Source organism: Microchirus variegatus (assembly GCF_963457635.1).
Source record: "Microchirus variegatus genome assembly, chromosome: 2".
Taxonomy (NCBI): Eukaryota; Metazoa; Chordata; class Actinopteri; order Pleuronectiformes; family Soleidae; genus Microchirus; species Microchirus variegatus.
Window position 1 is genome coordinate 10991947 of NC_139803.1, and position 21193 is coordinate 11013139.

Consider the following 21193-nt stretch of genomic DNA (forward strand, 5'->3'; position numbering starts at 1 on the left):
TGACTAAGTGTCCTTCCTCTTTAATTCACCTTTAGAGGTCAGTGGGGACAGTGGATATAATGGCTATGATGAAGTCAGAGCTCTCTGCTGAGGGTTATGGCTACGGCTAAGCGCAGGGGTGTATGTGTGTGTGTGTGGGTGTTAGGGAGGGGGCAAGGTCAACAACAGGTACAGGGAAGTGTAATGTAGCATAAAAACGATAAGATTTATTTGACAGGCAATTTTACTATGGGTGCATAAACATGTAATACACCGCGGTGTAGTAAATCACAGTTATTCCGGAATGGGAGGGATAGAAAACATGCTTGTGGGAGGTTTAACCTCTGTCAGACAAAGGTTTCTTGCACTGCTAGTGGCGCTGTCACAGTCTGTCTGCTGTTACCTATTACTTGTTGGTTGTGAGCAGAGGGGTATCGTGACATCTTCTTGCCCCTGCCAGGAGATATCCGTTTATAATCCCCATGACATTGTGTCTCACACATCATCAGCAGAAATCTTTGCACAAACACTGGGCTCACAGCAAGATATGAGGTATTCATTTTGGTCATCTCCGTCCTCTCCTATAGCCATAGAGATGCATTTTATTTGGACTGTGTACACAGTTTACCGGTCAACTGAATCTCAGATTGCACAGTGCAGTCAAATAAGGTGATGGATGTGTAACTGTGGATACTTGAGGTATCAAAAAAAATGTGATTCATATAAAATCATGATCCCCTTTGATCAGATTTTCCCATCATCGTGCAACAGTGCTACAAGAATGGCACTACTCATCTCTACCCGGTGTGGTGTAAGGCACCTGGTTTTCCAGTACTATAGAACCTCCTCAATGCACACAGCAGCAGATTAGAGCCTCAAATTAGCAGCTCTATGTACTGAATCACTCGTTTATGAATTGTAAATCGATTTTAATCGAAATCCGAAGCTTACAAGAAGTTTAGAATATCAACCTCACATGTAGATTGTGTGTAATGTTTTCAGTAATTATTACTTATTTATGAAAGGGGCAACAGACTACTGTCATGTCCCCAAGCAGTTCCTGCTTAGTCACTCTTATAAAGATGCAGCAGTAGCAAGATGTGTTGTGTTGTGTCATAACAAGTGCCCCTGTGTGGAACAACACAATAGATACTGAGTGATTGCTATTCTCCGTGGTGTTTTGGATATGAAATAACGCACTTCCTTTGTGCCCCGTGAATGGAGTCATCATTTTTTCCCCGCAAAAACACCCCATCGTGACAAAGATAGTGAAAGCAAGGTTTGCAGTGGGGAGTGATATCAACACATGTTGTTTTTCTATCACCTCTGCATGTGCAATCCGTTTTAACGTCATCACGACAAGCTGCAGTGGATAACTTCTGGTGATTTTTTTTTTGTTGTCATAAAGAGAAAGAATTGAAAAATCAATATTGTATAAAGTACCAAAAGGGGTATACTTTACTACTAGTAAAAGTACAAGTATCTTGCCAGAAAATGACTTTAGCAGAAGTTGAAGTCACCTTTTCACAATATTACTTGAATAAAAGTCTTTAAAGTATATGTCGTTTTCTGTACTAAAGTATCAAAAATTATGATTTTCTGATATAAAATGTACTCAGTTGAGTCGTCTACTTGGTGGTTGTGGGTTTGATTCCCGGGTCCATTATCTACATATCAGAATGTAGATAATGGAGATGAAAGTACACAATTTATTTAGGAAATGTAGTGGCATTTAAGTAAAAGTTGTGAGAAATAATAACAAAGTATTTTGTACTTAAGTACAGGAACTAATATTTGTACTATTTGTTACATTACAACACTGGTTTTCAGTCATGCTGTCTTGCATTACTAGCGCAATGTTTGCTGTGTGCAGTACGGAAATGTCGCCGGTGATAGGCCTATTAGTAGTGCTGTATGAGCTAATTTGACTTTTGTTTATATCTCAATATCGCACACTACAGTTTTAAGCTCAGAGTCAAGAGGTTCAACTTAAATTACAAAAATTGACCTGGAGCATGTAGTGTAATAAAATACTTGATTTCACTTATGGCTATGATTTAAATAAATTATAAATCATTTGGACCATTTTTTTTCCTACCTTCAGGCTTTTATGAAAATTAATCCAGTGCCATTGAGTTTGGATGTACTTTATATATAAAGGGGGGCACAATGTGTTGTTTATTGCTCTATACCCTCACCATAATTATTTTTTTCTTGGCTCGATTGTTTAACCCTATGTTTAGGACAGTGGATAAGTCTGGTACTGGTAATTGCTTGGAAAGAACAACCATACCGATGTTCTATTTCTGGGAAATGCTCCATTAACCAAACAGTGTGGTGCACTGCTCGGCGTCTTCTGGAGTGTGATGTAAAATCAGGTGGTATTCAAAGCAGATTATCTTCCCCCCCGAGCAGCAGTTCACCTCACTCACTTAAAGCACTCACTTGTCTGATGCTATAGTGGGAGCAGAGATCCTCTATACGTGAGATTAGGGAATTTTCATGCACCAGTTCTTGATGCACCAGGGAGCTTAAGAGAGAGAGCGGGAGGGTGAGGCGGGGATGTTGCTGCTCACCACTGTGTTTTGTTCACAGACTTTCCTCCTTGTGTCTGAGGACTTCTGCATTACCGTGCAACGTGATTACTGATGCAGGTGTAGAGCTGCCGCAGCTTTCGCGCGGGTATTTTCATTCATCCATGTAATACAGTATAAAATGAAACACAGAGTCCCAGAGCTCACTTCCTTGAAAAGTATTTGTCTTCATGGTTTTGGTTGAAAGGGAGCCAAAGTGAAAACATGGCATCAGTGAGCTGTGTTTTCCAATTTCTGAAGTATTCTCGGTATTCTATTTTCAAATCTCTGGCTGCTTTTTTTAAAGTGAAGACAAATCCTAGTCAAAAAATAGGAATTATATTGCTAATAAAACCTGGAGCAAGGCACCTGATCCCCCATTGTTCCCTGGGCACAGATATGTGCTGCACCCTGCTCCTACACCTGACTTGTGTGTCTTAAGGGCTAATTCTCATAACCCGGCCTCTTTTTGTAAGGAACCTGGTTCAATAGCAATTTATTGAATCAGTATAAGTATGGAACTTTTCACGAAGCAAACACCACTTTTTTTAAGAAGCGAACAACAGTTGAATGTATGAATTTAGCAAACACAAGTGCAATTGTCTGCAAAAACAGTGCACATATAATTCATTTTATTGTATTAAACTACTTTCAATTCACTTTTTATTTGCAAAAACAAATTGCTCGGGTTCTGCTCTGCTCCGTCTGCATGTATCATTGTGCATTTTTAATTTGTTATATGGAAATCCTGGCCCCTTTTGTCGTGGGTATATGGCGTATACTTACGGCCACTAGGCACCAGTGAGTGCTTATCACGGCAAAACACATCTGATAATACACAACACGTCCACAAATAAAAACTAATTAAGCCTCATATCAAACCACAACGTGATCGTAAAGTTGGCGAATGGAGGAATGACATTTCCCCCTCTTATGACGCCAGTGCTGCCATGTGTTTTACATGTAAAGGCGTGTGAGAGCTCAGGATGTGTTGATCTCTTATAGATTTTTCCGAGGGGAACCTCAATCTATGTTGCATGTGAAGCTAAGAGTCGATTTGAAATATTACTGTCAGATGACGATCAGACCTTTCCTGACTACAGTTCTCTGGGTTATTTTAGCACCTAAAAGAGGAGATTTTGCCTTCTTGTCTTGACACAAATTCCCTCTCACTCGTTCCCACCTGGTCCTATGATGAGGCTCTGTCTTTATGTTATGTAACTCTCCTTCTGCACGGAGCAGACAATGTCAATTTGTAAGTGCCACTAACGCTTTTTATTTTATTTTATGAATATGGGCTCCACCACTGACAAACTAAATCAAATTCTGTTGAAGAAGAAACAGATGGCAGTTATGTAATTAACGCCTGAACACTGTGTAACAACATGGACTCCAGCTGCGGTGATTTTACCATCGGATCCAAAATGAAAAAGGCTGTCAGAATTCATAAGCACTTATTACAGCGCTCAGAACTGTCCAGTCAGTGCTTATAGATGTGTCATGTGCAGCCTACTTTACATCTGTTGGCACTGACAGTGCAGTGAATCGTCTGTATTTTACATTTTAAATTTAAGATGTAGTAATAACGGTGTTCTTCCTGGATCTTTTCCTCTCTTTTCATGAAGGTCCAACAGTGCACTCACAGGTACGCTGTGGAGGCTTCGAATAAAGATTCTTCGCTTTGAATGGGGCACACTCAATTGGTAACCAACGTCTACATGGCCATGCGTTTGCCTGGAAAATATCCCAATAGAAATAACTAAAGTGTGTGCAAAAGAGGAAGTAAAAAAAAGAAGCAAGCAAAACCCTAATGCCAATTCATTGCAGCTGACTTACAGTCTTTTTCCATAGCCTTAAGCAAGAGCTTCAGGAAGTCACTCACAGAGGAGCTGATATGCCAAGTATCAAAGTTACATTTTTCGTTTACCAAATCTCTAAAGAGAAAAAAAAACAAGTTGTTGAGATGAGCTTGTAAACAGCTGACTACATCTGGCTAACAAGAGAGAGGCGAAACTACTCACATGCTGCATGGAGCTGTATCACAGTAACAGAATTCGGGAAAAAGGGGAACTAAGATGAATTCACTCTCGCTCCGCCAATGGTACACATCCATTAGCTGGTTGTGGTGGAATGGGAGTTGAATGGAGTCAGAGTGAATCATTGCTGAAGGGACGGACAAAGCGAGAAACATGGACTTTACTGTTTAGATATTGACCTGCCTCACGTCCGATGCTGTGAGCTACAACGCAGCTCAGCCAGAGTGAGAGTGCGAACCAAGCCCAAGCTCAACAGGCTTTTTCGTTTTTTTATGTCCAACCCAATCTAAATCTGTGTGTCGACGCACAGATTACAGCCTTTTGCAGTGTAAATGACAGTAATGTAAGAAAAAAAAAGTTGACCCTAACCTCCTAACATCATTTCAAAATCAGTTATTTGTCCTGAGTGTCCTGGCTTCACAGCAGCCATGTTGTGGCTCAGGCGCTAAATGAACAACAGAATTAAAAGCAACAGCTGATATCTCAGGGCCTCCCCATCAGATCAGATGGTAGCTGCAATACTAAGCACCAGTGGTGCAGTGCCACCAGCGAGCCAACCTGGCTGCTGAGCCAGCCATACTGTGTGATGGGGTGAAAAAAGGTCCATCAACAAAGGACTATTGTTTGAATTTATCATTAACAATTAGATAAAGGCTGGAAGAAATTGCTACTAAAATCACAGATGAATGACTATGTAATCCACAGTGTCAACTTGTGGTGGTTTTGATAGCCGACTAATTAACTAGGAAACCCCCTAGTTTACAACCTGACACAGCAAGAGCTTGGAGGATTTTGGCTCAGCTTTATTTAAAATGGGATCAGCAAAATGCAAAACCTGCAGTGATAATATTTATTGCGAGGGATGAAGCACCTCCAATAAAACAAAGCATTTACTTGAGTGTTTTATACAGTGCAGCTTGAACCTGGAAGAATGATGGCACCAATGACAGCTTGGGAAAATTCCCCCAAAAATTGAGCCCTTATAGTTTTATAGTATTGTCCACACAGTGTACTGTTTAGTCGATCCCTGGCTGATCACTTTTGTATATTTTAAGTCACCTGTCACCAGTTTAATCAAGCTAAGGCCATAGTCCGACTGAGTCAGGGAATCGGACAATTTGCAGAGTCTGAGGTAGTGCGCATGGAATCAGTTTCCAGCTGTTTAAACATCGTCTCCTCTTACTTTCGGGTCAAAGACTGGGGGATTTTGGTGTTTGCACGAGTAATCGTACTATGAATCCCATTATCCAGTTATGTTAGTCTGACTAAGACAAGCTTGATTTCAGTGTTTACGACGGTAGCTCAGCGGTAGATAGAGTCGTCTGTCAACTTAAAGGTTGTGGGTTAGATTCCCTGCTCTGGGAAAGACACTTGACCCCACGTTGCTGTGCATGAACGGCATAGTATGAAAGATGAGTGATAGAAAAATGCGCTATATGAAAGTGAATGGGGTGAATGGCAAAAGTGTAGTGTAAAGCAGCTATGAGTGGTCATCAAGACTAGAAAAGTGCTATATAGATACAGACCATTTACTGTTCAGAAAACTGAATTATTGTCTTAGTCCGACTGAAATCGGACTTTTAACATGCATGTAAACGCACTGGATGTTTCAGGCTACAAATGTGATCTAGATGCAACATAGCTTAATGCAGTGAATTCACTTTTCAGTCCCACAAAAAACTATATTGCATTCTCACAGTCTGTGTTTTGTAATAAAAGTCATAAGACAAAAATAACCCAAGGAATACAATTAATAATACGTTTTATTGTTGCCCTTTTCAGTTAATGTTATAAATTACAAATTACCCACTGCATTAGCTGAATTTTCTATTCTTTATCAACTTTATGTCGTGGGTGTGAATAAATATGAAATGCTTTTAAATTGTCATGAAACTTGTTAAGTAAGTACAATTGGCGAAGGCCAAGGGCACAGCGGATTAATTTAATGACTGTTGCGTTAGTGCATCTCTATTGACATTGTGCAAATGAGCTCCTCACATCTGAGTGGCAACCTGGTCTTTTGTTGAGTCAAGTGTCTTTTTGGGGGGGGGGGGGGGAGGGGGCGGTGGCAGTAGGGAAAAAGAGAGCTGACAATTGGAAAAAAAAAATCAATTAATACATTTCCATATCACACATACGCTCTTCAGATGGCAACTAAACACAGAAGATAATGACCGAGGCCCCAACACAGAGCAATATGGCATTTTTCTTCTCTTCCCTTTTAAGTCATGATCAAAGTCCACGTTTTGATTTCTCATTGTTGTCAAAGTGCGTCGCGTCGGCACTCTTTGCTGCTTTAGCCGTTCGTGCATCACATCACAGCTGGGTGTTACGTTTCTGCCACCAACAGGAAAACGGCTAATTGCTCTGTGACTTCACATGCAAAAATGAAAATAGCTGGAAATAACTTCTAGGGAAAGACAGTGAGGAGGCTGCAGCTCTGATATGTCACTCCATCACTCTGTTTGTACCAGACTCCTGACCTTGGTGTACTTCTGTTTTAAGTCTCACATCACTGTAGATAAGTAATGGTAATATTAACAAGGAAATAAATAAATAATAATAAAACAATACAATCTCCTGTAAGAGCTTCACAGCACAAGCTGAGCTGGTCCACTTGTTATTACAGGAAGGGACAGGGATGGAATGTGAGAGCAGATTAGAGAGGGAGGGAAAAAAAAAGCTTATAGTTCCTCCGGAGATAGCTACGGCTAATCCAAGGCCACATCTTGTGTTGCAGTCAGACACACAGGACATTGTGTATGCTGGGAGGATGCAATAGAAATGGCCTATAAAGGGAAGCTTAGATGTACAGCATTGGCGTCAGAGGCCGAGGACCCCCCCTCATCATCCCCCTCATCCCCAGCAAAGGTAGAATGAAGGAATTTTTTTGGCAGATCACTTCTGTCCCTGTTGACTGAATGGGTTAAGAGAGAGGAGAAAAAAAAAGGCTGACACTGCAGCCAGTTCTTGTGAATGTCTGTGGAATTGAAGAAGAAGTTTGAGCAACAATCCTTAAATCAAACTGACCATGCAGAAGGTGGGAAAAAAATTGAAAAATCAATATATCATGATAGTTTTCTCCAGCCACAATCACAGTATTTCTACTGGCTTAGTGAACCTAAAAGTAGCAGTTGCCAGTTTATCTCAAAAAGTGATTTTGAAGATTTGTTTATCAGTGTTATCTGCAATACAGGGTTTCCCCCCCAGTTCCTTGTGAAGCAGGTTAATTTGAAGGCTCACATAATATTGTGTCCTGTTTCTGGAGGCCGATAGTGGTGAAAGAAGATTAAAATCAATGGATATTTGGACTAATGCAATAATTTCACATCGTGTTTTTCATTATCTTTCATTATCTTCTAAATGTCACTGTCATTAGCAGGAGACATGAGGTAAATAATACTAATTTTATCCAAAACTTCTTCAATTGTGCTTAAACTCACATGTGTATTGTCTTATTTTACAACTTAATAGCGCTTAGTATCCCGCTGGCTTCCACGTGACTCAAACTGCCTTTATGTCATCTGTACGTTTCACTATCTAACGACTCCTTAGAGCAAATATCTCACATCAGTCGGTATTATTAGGAATTCACCAGAGGGCTATAGCTACTCACTTCCTGTTCCCTTTGTTCTACCTGTATTTAGATAAGACATCTGTCTTTGCCCGGGACTTTTCCCCTCTCTCTCTTCTTCGGAAAATGTGCAGTGTGCAGTTCTTCACGTTGAAACCATTCGTCAGGTGGAAAGAAAGTGTGATGTAGGTAGGCAAGCTGCAATCACACATCTGGAAGGCCAGTGAGAATTATTTTACGGTCAGCAGGGACTGCAGGGGTAGCGAGGTCGAGCATGAGGGCATTTTCACACGAGCAGCACCTAATCTCGTTGTCAAGGTCAAGTGCTGGCTCCAGTCCATGTGTCAGTTTTCCAATGAGAAGCACTGCTGTGGCATGTCTCACAAAAACATATGATTTTTTTGACCACTGTATGATACAGTATTGATTTGCTTTGTTCTTAGTGCTTTGATTTCACAGTTTTTTAACATGTAAAATAAAACGGGCTGAACCAGAGGAAGACCTGTGATAATTGAGACTCAAATATTTACAGTGAAAGGTGTCTTTACATCTGAGACTGCTGTGACATGACGGATGTTTCTCCACTCAGTGTCCCCCCCTGTTGATGACTGAATCCAGTAACAGAACCGTCAGTGTTCAGTGACAGAGTGTCTCCACGGGTGTGTGTTTGAGTGAGGCAGACGTGCTATATCCAGTTGTCATTTTCATGAAAGAAACATATCATCCTGTGAGCAGCGTCAATTTGCAATGGACAGTAGGAGGTTTTCACAGTAACTGTTGCTGGAAAATACCCCAATAGTTTTAAAACATAAGTAATGGAAGAATTTTTCACATAATTTCCTCATGTAACTAACTGTACTACACAATATATAGCTGTAATTCAGTTATAAACTGGTTTGTGTATTTCTTTTTGTGGTCACCAGGACATTGACATTTTGGTTAATGTGGTGTTAGGTTTTAATCTATTTGTAATAAGATGAGATTATTCACATTAGAGAAAACATAGTGCTGTCTTTAAAAGGCTATTGTTCCTGTTCTTTATTCTTAAAATTATCACTATTTCTGTGTAAGATGGCGTAAAGAGTCACAGTGGACAGCAATGCACAGTTGAGTTACCTAGCTTGATTCATTTTTAAATGTGTTTCCATGACATGACAGTCAAGGTTACAGCGTCTTAATTTGTTTATTAAAATATTGATTAGGACGACTATATTGACTATATGTAAAAAAGTGGCAATACAGGAGGAGGTTGTGGCTGCACCTGAGATCACAGCAGAAAAAGCAATTATGGCTCCATAGTTGATAGTTTTGACTATATATGCTCTGACCTTACTGTTCATGTCAATTTAATTTCTAAGGACATGCACAACACTGTACACTTACAGTACATCAAACACATCACTGCAAGTGGTCATACAGTATGTAAGGCACACATCGAGGATGCTTTTGAACGCCTCCTTTTAAAGATGCATTGTTGATACTGAGGGGAAGTCATTAGGTCCTACATAGCAAGGTGCAGTGATTACCAAATAGGGCGAGGCTCCTGTCTCTTTTATGAATTTCTCATTGTCAACAGAATCCCTGAAAAGACAAGGACAAGCAATGTTAAGTGCTCTGACATCACCATCATGGTTCCCATTGAGGGCCGTATGAAACGGCTCACAGGAGGCTCAGTAATTTCATCAAACAGCTATTGTTATTTAGACTGAGGTGGGTCTTCTGAGGATACCTTTCAGCAGCACACTGAGTTCTCCACTTGCGGCAGGAGGAACAGTGTATTGGGGATGACTCACAGCAGACCACAGAGTGTGGCAGGGCACATGGTGATTGACGAAGTTTCAACACAAACGTAACTCGAACTCACCCGGTCTATTTTTGTGCTTTTAATTTCCTCCCAAATTATGGTGCTGTATAAAATGTGTGCTGAGTGTGCATTAGCTGAGATCGGAAGAATATTTTTTTTCTTGCGTACACACACACTGGCACAGAATTTCCACACACGGCATCACCGTCTTGAGGATATTGCACTTCGATATCAAATATATCCTGTTCCCTTTACTGTGTGTACATATTTGCTACTCAGAGACTCAGTCTTATACGTTCTGCTCTGAGGTTACGCACCGCACACTGCCGCTGTGCCTCTGCTCGGCTTTAATATTTCATTTATTTAACTTGGTAATTACAGGAACATTCTGACATATGGAGAAATGTGCAAAACACCAAATTTGTACAAGAACTGCTACTCTTGCAAAGGCTGCTGTTATACAGTTAAAAACATATCCTGATGATAGTGAAGATAGTCTTATGATGGCATAATCTGATGTTCATTTCATTTTGTGCACGTCAAAAAACACCAAACAAGCTTAAACTACTTCTACCACTTAAAATCTGACTGAAAGCAACCAATGAACCCATCAACACTTTTTTGTGCAAACTTCTTCTATGGTGCCATGTGTATGACAAAACATGACAAACAAGACAGTGTGACAAACATGTAGTGACATATTGTCAGAGCGCTGCATATCGAAGGTCATGCGAGTCAATGAGTCTTTTAATCATCGTATATTGAGAGCATGCAAATTAAGAACACAGACTCGTCTCGGAGACTGTTGTTTCTTCTCTCTTTCCTTTGTTTGGGAAGTCATTCCAGGTGACGCGTTGAAACACTGAGTCCTTTGTTGCTGCAGATGTCTCATAAGGGCTTTTGTTAGTTAGAGCAGCTGTTGACTACACAAGGAATTAACTTAGTATTGTTCCGTCACCATTATGCATTTCTATTCCCTTTGACGTTGCTTTGAAGCAGGGCCTGTGCACATTCATTCAATATAAGCTAATATCACATCCGGTGATCTCCTGTCATCTCATTGTGAGGTTGCATTTCTCTGCATTTCTTTTCCTGAGTTGCTGCGTGTTCTCCCCGTGTGTGTGTGTGTGTGGGGGGGGGGGGGGGGGGGGGGGGGTTCTCTGGTTTCCTCCGACAGTCCAAAAACATACAGAGATTAATTGGACACTCTGAATTGACCGTAGGTGTGAACTTTCACTCCGTGTCAGCTGGGATTGGCTCCAGCACCTCCGGCGACCCTCATGTGGGGCATGAAGCGGCAGTCAATGAGTACTGAGGATGTTTATGACTGTACTTTAACCAGAGGATTCTTTAGGGTAAACTAAAAAAATAACAGTAGGAGAGCAAACGAGGCTACTTACTTACACTTTTGAGTCCTCCAGCATGGCATTTCGTCGTGAATGTCACAGGACGTGCGGTTTTCATGAATTTTACATTACATGTAAGTAAAGTGTTACATTACAAAGCCTCTGTGGCCCATAGACACTGAGAGAAACATTAATATGGGCATTCTTTTTTACAGTGTTTATGTGATATGAACGCCAACCACACCATGTGTATGACCTCCCGCAATGTAACAATTAAGTTTTGGTGATTATCCTGACATATTGGCTATTTTATGTATTCATAACAAACAGATATACAGTGGCGGAGCTTGACTTTTGTCTTTGGGGTGGCCATGGGGTGGCCAAGGCTATCTCAGGGGGTCCACTGACTATGACAATGAATTTGAAAAATAAGCCAGTCTTGTTACTCGTAGCATCACATGTTCTTATAGATTACGTTTATGATTCAAACTTGTCAGCTAGTCGACAGGCTAGCTAGCATCTTCAGCTAGCATGAATCAGCTAGCTGGCTCATTGTCTGTGAGTATCATTTCTCCTCATTCCAGAAACACATAAACCTGAATTAAATGGAGACGCGGACCAGCGTCTGCTTCCAACGGCCGCTGTTTGAACTGTTTTAACTTAATTTATATAAGCCTATTGCTGGTGACAGCACTGCATAGCATGGAGCCTAAAACCTGGCGTCTAAAACCTCATTCTGCTGATAACCATAAAAATATTAGTCACCGTAATTGTACTGTGACATTTTCATTACGTGTCACTTGTATTTTTAGCCGATTATGTGTATTATGTTAAATATTCACTGAAATGTGAAACTTAAATTTCAATTACACATCATTGCATATCAAAGAGCAGGTTTTGTCGTAATGGGAGATTTTTAAGAAGTATTAATTCATTTATCTGTAATTCACTTATTTTCAGCCAAAACAAAACGGTTATTATGTGAAAAAACTAATTTTCCATGGAGCCCCTGACAGGTCGTAAAGCAGAGCTAATAACCATAGCTCTGTCAACGACCGATACAAATCCCATGTGGTTTAATTGCTTTTTTTCCACTCATGTTAACAAGTAGTCGGAGTAAAGCTACAGCAGACATTTCCTGCAGACATAATCCCAGCATTAACTACATCCACATCTTCAATAACTGAGGCGGAGCAGCCGTCTGCCATTGGCTGTAAACTTGTAAACTGATGCACTTTTGAAAGGAGGAATGAGCAATAAAGATTTAATTTAATTTAGAGAAACCCATAAAACTTATCGTGAGTGACTGAAAGTCCTTTTATTTCTATCAAAAATAGATTTGGGAGAGTGTTCAAATGACACAAATTTTATCCACACCACCTGCTACTGTAGTCTGTTTGCAGACCTCTGTTTTGTTTTCCTGTAGGGTCATGTAATAACAATAAAATAACTCACAAAATTATGGTGATAAAAAGCTGCTTTAAACTCTTAATATGCCTCTGGAAGACAATAAAGGAAGTTAACGGGATATGTGCGCAGTATTTTTTGTGAAACCTTGGAAAGGGTTTGTGCGTTTCTGAAAATGCTGATCGCCTGAGATTATTAAACACATGACAGTCAAAGTATATATTTATATTTTCTCTTATACTCAGAATTGAGCCTAAGAAAAACAACAGTCAATTGCCGTCTTTTATCAAACTTGTGTAGAAAGTGTTCCAGGTTCAGGTGTAAATCTACGCAAAGGCCACACATGTGATTTATGAACTTTCTGCACTCCGAAAATCAAAATGTGTCCTACTTTACAAAAGTTTTTCAAAAACACAATCTGAAAATCTGAAGGTGTTCTTTCAAATTTCATCAGCAACCCCCGTTCTCTCTCTCTCACACACACACAGCAGACTGTAGTCACTAAATCACCCATCATACACTCTGTGTTTTCTGGGGCTGTGCCTTTACCCTTTAAGGTGAAGCATTCATTAAAGAACTGAAGCAAAAAAAATAAACAAGAGCAGATAACAACAAGAAAGTGTGTGTCACAGACTGTTACTTTGCACTTGCCAATACTGAATTGCCTCCCTCAATCTTCAGTGGCTCAGCACGGAGCCATTGAAGGTTCTCTACACTGCGGAGAAGAAAGTCAATTCTGAACCTTTATCTTTGCATCCATACATTTTTGCAACTGCTCACAGTAACCTCACGCATGACCAATTACATGTCTGTGCAGGCAAAAAAAGAGAACAACTGTACAAGTTCCAGAAGGCAAAAAAATAACACTGCCACTTTAACACTGTCTGACAAAAGCAAATATTTATAACGCAATTTGAGGTTTGTGACCATGTCACGTCACTACTTTGGAGCCGATAGATTACAACATGTCGCACTGAGTTAATTAAAACTTACATTGTGTTCTGCTTCAGGTCAAGCTCCTGTCACATTAGCCATAGGTCAGCCTGACTATTTGTGTAGCATCATATATTTGTGTATGGGCAGTATATATTAACCTGTACATGTCTGTAAACTAGGAAAATAAGAAGTAACTATGGTAACTGTTTCATGCCAGGGACAGGGGTAACAAAAAATTAGCCTATTTTATATAATCTGGACAGGTTTGGGTTGGGCTTAGCCTCACTAGTTCATATTCTAAGCTGCATCACTGCAAAAAAAGAGCAATCAGTTCTGATTGCAGAGAGAAGCAGAGCTATTTTTTTTTATTATTATAATTGCTTGTTATGTGTGGGAGAAGAACAGCAGGAGTTCTTACTTTTTTATAAACAAAAAAACACATGAAATCACAAGCTTTTGATAAAAGAGTCAAGTATCTGGTGTCTAGTGAGTTTAAACTGTGCTGATAAGGAGATAAAACACTTGGGCAAAGCGATCGTTTAAAAACGGCCACCTGTACACAGAGTGAATACATACGTAATATATACCTTGTCTTCTATGTTTGCTTCATAAATGGTGAATATGACAGAAAATGACCGGATTCTTTTTACACAACACCTCAGTTCAAGCACATTATTAAGTCCCAAATTACCACTCAGCTCATTTTATGTTTTAAGAAACAATGTTCTGATATCTCATATTACATACTCGGAGTAAATATGCACATTTTCAGCAATATGCCGGAGCCTGGAGGCATTTTCAAATGTACTGTACACTGAAAGGGATCAGCACTTTATTTTGAACTGACAACAGAAGGCTTTCTGTTCCCCCTGCAGTGACTCAACCTCGAAACCAATTTTAGAAGCACATTCCCTGCGTGACACTAACAGGCAAAGGTGCTCAAAGTATATTTTGGAGAATTAAAATACATTTGTGTGGATATAGTAGTTGTCGAATTGTGCTGTGTGCTTAAAGTGACACAATGTAGGATTTCAACCTTTAAATATGTTTCCCCCACCCCAAAACAATGTGTACACAGTGAGCAAGCTGGGTGTTCACCGGGTTTGTTGGCTTTTTTTAATGCACATGTTAAACTGTTGTAACTAGAACTGCAACTAACAGTTCTTTTTAGAATCGCATAATATGTGGATTATATTCCCGATGAATCGAGTATTCTTTTGTTCATAACATGTAGGAAAGTGTTGAAGAATACTGAACAGTATTTACCAAACCTGGAAATCACATTCAGAGATTAGAAAGTGTTCACTTTCTGAGATTAGAAAACCTTGGCATTCAGAGATTAGAAAACACATATTGATTTTAGAAAATATTCACATTCATACATCAGTGTTTACCAAAACCTGGAAATTATGATGTTCTCAAATGTCTTTAATGATTTTATTATTTTTTGTCAAATGGAGCAAAGAAACCAGAAAATATTTCCATTTCAGAAGCTGAAAAATCAAATTAATCAATTATCAAAATAGTCTACAATTAATTTAGTAATTGATTAACCGAATAATCGTTGCAGCCCTAGTTGTAACAAACAATGCCGTTTACCAACTCTAGGGGGAACCCAAGAGCAAATCCTATATTCTATAATTATGTCCGCGAGAAACGCGTGCGGATATTATGGAATCGGTCTCGCGCAGACGCGTCCGCAGATTATAGCCGTTAACACGATAACTGGAAAGGCGTTTGAGATTAAATTTTCTTATTTTTTAATGGGTCACATACCCCCTGTAGATGATCCCTATTGATTTTGAGCTGTCTACCATTATTATTAATTAGTTAATTAATTAATTAATTAATTAATTAATGATATAAAAACCATATTTCGCCTGTATCTTCCAAAGTATTGCAGGTATTGGCTTCAAATTTTGCATGGGCATCACATACCACCTGAGAATTATCCCTATCTTTGTAGCTTCATTATTAATTAACAAATTATTTAATTTATTATGATAAAAACACATTTTCGGCTTTATCTTCCAGACTGATGGAGATATTGCCTTCAAATGTTGTACAATGATTCAAGTAACAACTATCTACAAGTACAATCATTATTACTTTGGCTATGATTGGTAATAGTTACATAATAAGTTAACTGGTTAACTTATTAGTGAACACAGAAAAAATAGTTAAGGCATTTTTTCTTTATTATTGAGCTCATTTGGACACATTGAGGATATCATGGGTTTATTTAGCACTTATTCATAATATTTATTACATTATAATATAAATGTATTAATTATCATATAAAAAATAGTTAAGCCTCCATTTCTTTATTAATGCATTGAATGGAAAGTTTGAACATATTGTATGCTTTTTCATGAAATTTAATAAACATAGTGTATGCTTTTTCATGACATTTGGACACTGAAGATATGGCAGGTGTGGTTAGCATTTTAATATTCATAATATTTAACAAGGTATAATAGGTTAACTAGTTTTACTAAAAACTAGAGAGAAATTTGAGTTCAGGTATTCTGTGTTCGATATCGAGTTTATATGGATACTTTGAACATGTATAAAGTGTCGTCAGCATTATATCATAATATTTAACAGTTATTTTGTTGAATTTATTAATAATTAATTAAAACAGTTAGTGGCAGGTGCGAGTGTGTATACTTTGGGTATATTGGAAAGTTGAGGATTGGACAAGTTCACGGATATACCCCTTGCTGTCGGCCCCCGACAGCGTAGGCTAGTTACTTTAAGTCTTTACATGACTCTACAGTCTCTCTTTTTTTATTATTATTTTCAGAGGATATTATGAACGGTACATTGGTTTTCGCCCACCTCTCTGAAATCCACTGATTTGTGCTGTTGAGGCTCTGTTGAAACCCCAGCGGTGGATTACACTGATGAAGCAGCTGGAGAGATAATCAAATAATTATAAATGAGAAATGTTATGCTTGGTTAGGCTACCCTTTGATAAATGCACTGCCTCTTTTTTTGTGATAAATGTAGATTACTTTCTATCTGAGGCTACAGGTTGTTCCATGTGTATTTAGCGGTGATTAACGCTGACACTGGTACATGAGTTTACAATTTAATTTCCTGCACAGACTGTTTGGATTCATAACGAGTCACACAATGAAGAGGTTTTTTTTTTTTCACTGTGGTTCTATATTTACCAGTAACTGTTGGGTAGAGAAAAGATGAGACAGCAGAACTCACAAGTTTATTTTAATACAGGATGTGAACAAGCACTACTGGTGACACACTGTAGTCGCCTGCCTGAGGTTTTTATGGTGTATGATGAGACACATTTACAAAAATAATCTTGTGTTGAATATAGGTTAAAACATGAACTTCATGCTAACCCTTCAGATCTGTGCAGCAGGTGCACCCATAGTACATTGTCGTGGGAATAATACACAACTCCTTATATGGACGTCCTGGGTGTGTTTATAGGTCACATGTTCAGGCTTTTAAAAATTTGTGTTTTTTTTTGTCGTCTTATGTGTTGTTGAGTCAAGTTATGATTTATTTTATATATTGCATTTTTTGTAGTTTTCTAAAGTAGCAATAATTGTGCAGAAGTTACAAAATTAGGCCCTTTTTCTTTTCTTTTTGCTCATAAAAACGAGCCAAGTGCACTGAACTGTGACGTATTTCCAGATTTTGAGTAATTTTTGCTAAGGTGGGTTTATGTACAAAAGAACTGCACCTTTGTGGCGTTATCGGATTGCCTAAAGTGTTAAAGTGGGCTACTGGGAAAGTTTCGGAGCCAGCAGACTGAAACTGATGTCACCGAGCAGACATTCTGTATCAGTGAGAGCTGTCAGAATCCAGGAAGGATTAAGGATTTCGCTCACTGTAGCTTTCACTTTAATACATCCTGAGCCTTTTAGCCTCATTCTTTTATTACGTTTGTTATGTGGCAAAACTTTCAAACCAAACTCCTTGTTTGTAAAAAATAACAAAAAAAATAACTTTATCTGATAAATCATGTTCTGAAACATGCAGAGACTGTCAAGTATGAGGACAATCAAGGATAGTGATATTCATAATAAGGCCTTTTACATCAAGCCTGTTCTTGTGAACAAAAATAACAAAAAAAAGGAGGTAAAAGTTATTTTTCCATTACTAATGTACATCCTCAAAGAAGGCGGGGTCATCACAAGACACCAAACTCTGTTAACTATTGAGATTTTAGACATTTTCTTGCTAAATGTTGGAGATTAACGCATGTTTTTAAGTATTTTTTACTCTTTTTTTGACTGATCAACAGTTCGCATTGTTGACTTTGTGCTCACGACTCTTCCATTGACGACACAATGCATCGACTTGTGCCACTGCTGCTTTTCTGTTAATACCCTACTAGGTACCAGGTACTATCCCTACTGGAAAAGCAAAAAAGTGGGTCGATAAGTAGCTACGTCTGACAGAGAGAAAACTGTTGCACACAGTCAAATAATACATCCTCACTGAAGTAGTGTGGCTCCTTGCTGCGTATTTTTTTTCCTTGTACATGATGAAAATCTTCTTCAAATGAATTCTGCAACAAACTGGGATCAGTGTAATGATGTTAAAAGTGGGGTAATGTGTGCAGATTGCAGCAGCCCGAGGTGGTGTCAGCGTGCCGCCGCTGACAGGCTCTGCAAAGAGGCCAGTGTGCAGGTGCAGGAATGAGCTCTCCTCTCTTTTTAACGGCACAAAATGCTGTCACCTCAACTGCCATAGCAGTGATAAAAATGGAGTGATAAGAAGGTCATCTGGCACTCAGCTGCATGTCTCGGTCTCCATTATCATACTTCATTAAATTGATACCTTCTCGTTCAATTATATAGGGAAAAGATTAGGACTTTTTTCATTAACCTTCTGTCTGTCTCACGCCGAAAAAAGGCGCTGTGGAGCAGTCACACAAAATTGAAGAAAATTATTCCTGATAGCCGCCGTGTGCAAGTTTAACCCGGAGCTGATGAGTCCTGATTTATGAACCGCTGCTTCCTGAAATATTGTGGCCTGTAGTGTTTGCTATCATTGCTGCTTAATGAAAACACATTGGTTTGCTGCGTTTTCACTTGAGGGGCCATGCATGAAATACTCTCGCAGCCATTACAAATAATTCTGTTAGCTGCTTCCCGAGCAGCTTGTCACTTTGTGTTAGTCTCTTTTTTTTTCTTTTTTTGTGTGTTCACAATTTTGCTGTAACACACCTGTCACAGGGCGCTGGAAGCCAACTCTCCAGTCTATGGGCTTAATCTCACTTACCGCAGTCCTTCATTTAAAATAAATGTCACAGCTGCAACACGCAAAAAAAAATGATTGTTCATATTATCATACAGAACATTAAGTTATTGATTGAAATGTAAGGTCCCCAAAGGTAATATACCTTGTATGCGTCAGAGCAAAATGTTCTACAGGTTTTCTCATGATAACCTGTAATACGGAAAGCCAGCATGGGCTCACATTTCTAATCTGAAATGTTATTTAAATGTTTCCATCCATTCATAACAAGTTTGTAGTGTTTGAACCACTTGTGGTGCTTTTGTTGTTGTATATGAGGTGATAAATGTCTAAATGTGGTCATATTTAGGCATGAAAAGCATCTGGTTAACATGGTCACCAAGTCTGCTGATTCTAAGCAACTTTGGGCTTGTCACACACAGGTGACAGCAGAGTTTTTCCTCACCCGCACTCTGCTTCTAAAGTAGGTTGATTTGTTGTCCGGTTGTGAGATTTTGGAATACTTGAGTGATAGTCCGATGGAGGCAGTGCCCGTTAACCTCTTCTTCACGGTTGCCCCCGGGATCGGGGGCAGCGTCAGACGCAGCGACAAAAGCGTCATAAAACCATATCTAACTTTAACAAACACAGACATGCTGCATACCCACAGAAAGGTCAGAAACTCAGCTAAAAGCTCATATAAACCATTCTTATGTTCACGAAACACAGTTAAAACACCGATGGATCAAACAGCAGGAGCGAAAAAAAAACCTCACAGCACAATCATTGAAAAGCGGCACCGGAGCGTCAGTGTGATTATGTAAGCAAGAAAAACACGTGTCGACTGGACAGCGGAGAATCTACAGATTCCAGCGGTACCATTTTTATCACGCTACGACCAAGATTCACGGATCCAGCCCCAAAATAAGAGCAAAACAACTGATTTTCAAGAAATACAAGCAGAAATGTTGTCTTACCTTTGCTGTTTATCAAAACAAGTTATTTCCACCGAAACAAAACCACTTCTAATGAAGAACTACACTTCCCAGCATGCTTTGGGAAAAATCCCCGTCTGATTGATCATTACAGAGCGACATTAGATCGTTCTGATTAGAGAAAGGCGAATGTTCGCACAAATGTGTCATATGCATTTATGTCCTTTTGACTCTCTAATGAAGTAATTCACATGCATTTGGAGACCGGGGTCTGATTCTACCGGTTTAGAGGTTTATAACGAGCTGTCAATCACCCTAATTGACCAAGGTAAGCCAGAGCTATGCGTAACTACAGACGCCACAGAGCCACAGAGTTGTTATTACGCACCGCACTGGAAGCATCGATTGACAGGGAGTTATCATACTTCTTTTTTTTTTCAAGTTTTTTTTAGACCTGTAGTGACATATAAATAAAATTAAATGGGTTTTTAATAATTTGGTACCTAAGAAATCTCAAATGGCACAGATGGTGCCAAGCTGTGCCAAAAGTGAGAACGCCCAGACATCTCTTTAATAAAACCTCTGTAAATGACCTCCATGTGTATTTAAGCTCCTACTGCATATTTTAAAGGAGATATTTGCTTTATATTTTTTTAGGCGAGAGAAAAAAATCCTTCAGTAATGCTGTGTTCCATGTACATTTACTCTGACACAGTGGCATCCAGTAGCAGTGGTAATCCACATAGAGCTTGTAACTGCAGAGGTTTACTCTATTTAGTTTGGGCATGTCATTTTCGAGCAGGGACTCCAAAAAGAGGGTCAGGGAAGAAGTGGTTAAATACAGTTTCCAACACTTGGTCTGAATGTCCTGGCTTAAGTCGCTTTATACTGTCTTTCTTTATTGGTGAGAGATGTATTTAAAGTGTAAGAGGTTCTATTATTTATGACATATTGGTTTTGAAGTCCAGGAACTAAAAGGAACACAGGGCACATAAAGAAAAGCAAAAGTAGATTTGTGAAGGATATTTATGTGTGTGCACAAAGTTTAATTATCAGAGGTTTACTGTGGGCACAACAGTGCAAATGTTCATATCCCATCTGTTTTATATTTTTTTTGAGAAGTAGCTTGTTTTGGTCTTTTTTCATCGGCTCTGTTGCTTGTTTCTCCCGCGCGATATGGCAACACTTCTGGCGAAGGTTAGGAGGAGATTTGAAATCACCCTATAAACGCACATTACAATCACTCGATCTGTCAATTCTGTTGATTTATTGATTCACTCAAGTCCATTTATAACTTTACCATTTATATTTATTAACAATCAAAGAAAGAAAGTCCTAGATTGATAAGTATAGAATAATAGAAAGTAAACACAGGACAATGCACCA

The 21193-nt window shown here is 39.1% G+C and overlaps 1 protein-coding gene across 1 annotated transcript in view; it reads left to right on the forward strand.

Annotated features, from left to right (window-relative positions):
- ntm (neurotrimin) overlaps window positions 1-21193 on the forward strand; it is a gene marked incomplete at both ends in the record, with an annotated part of 103084 nt that overhangs the window by 10975 nt on the left and 70916 nt on the right. The gene's annotated exons all lie outside the window — the stretch shown is intronic.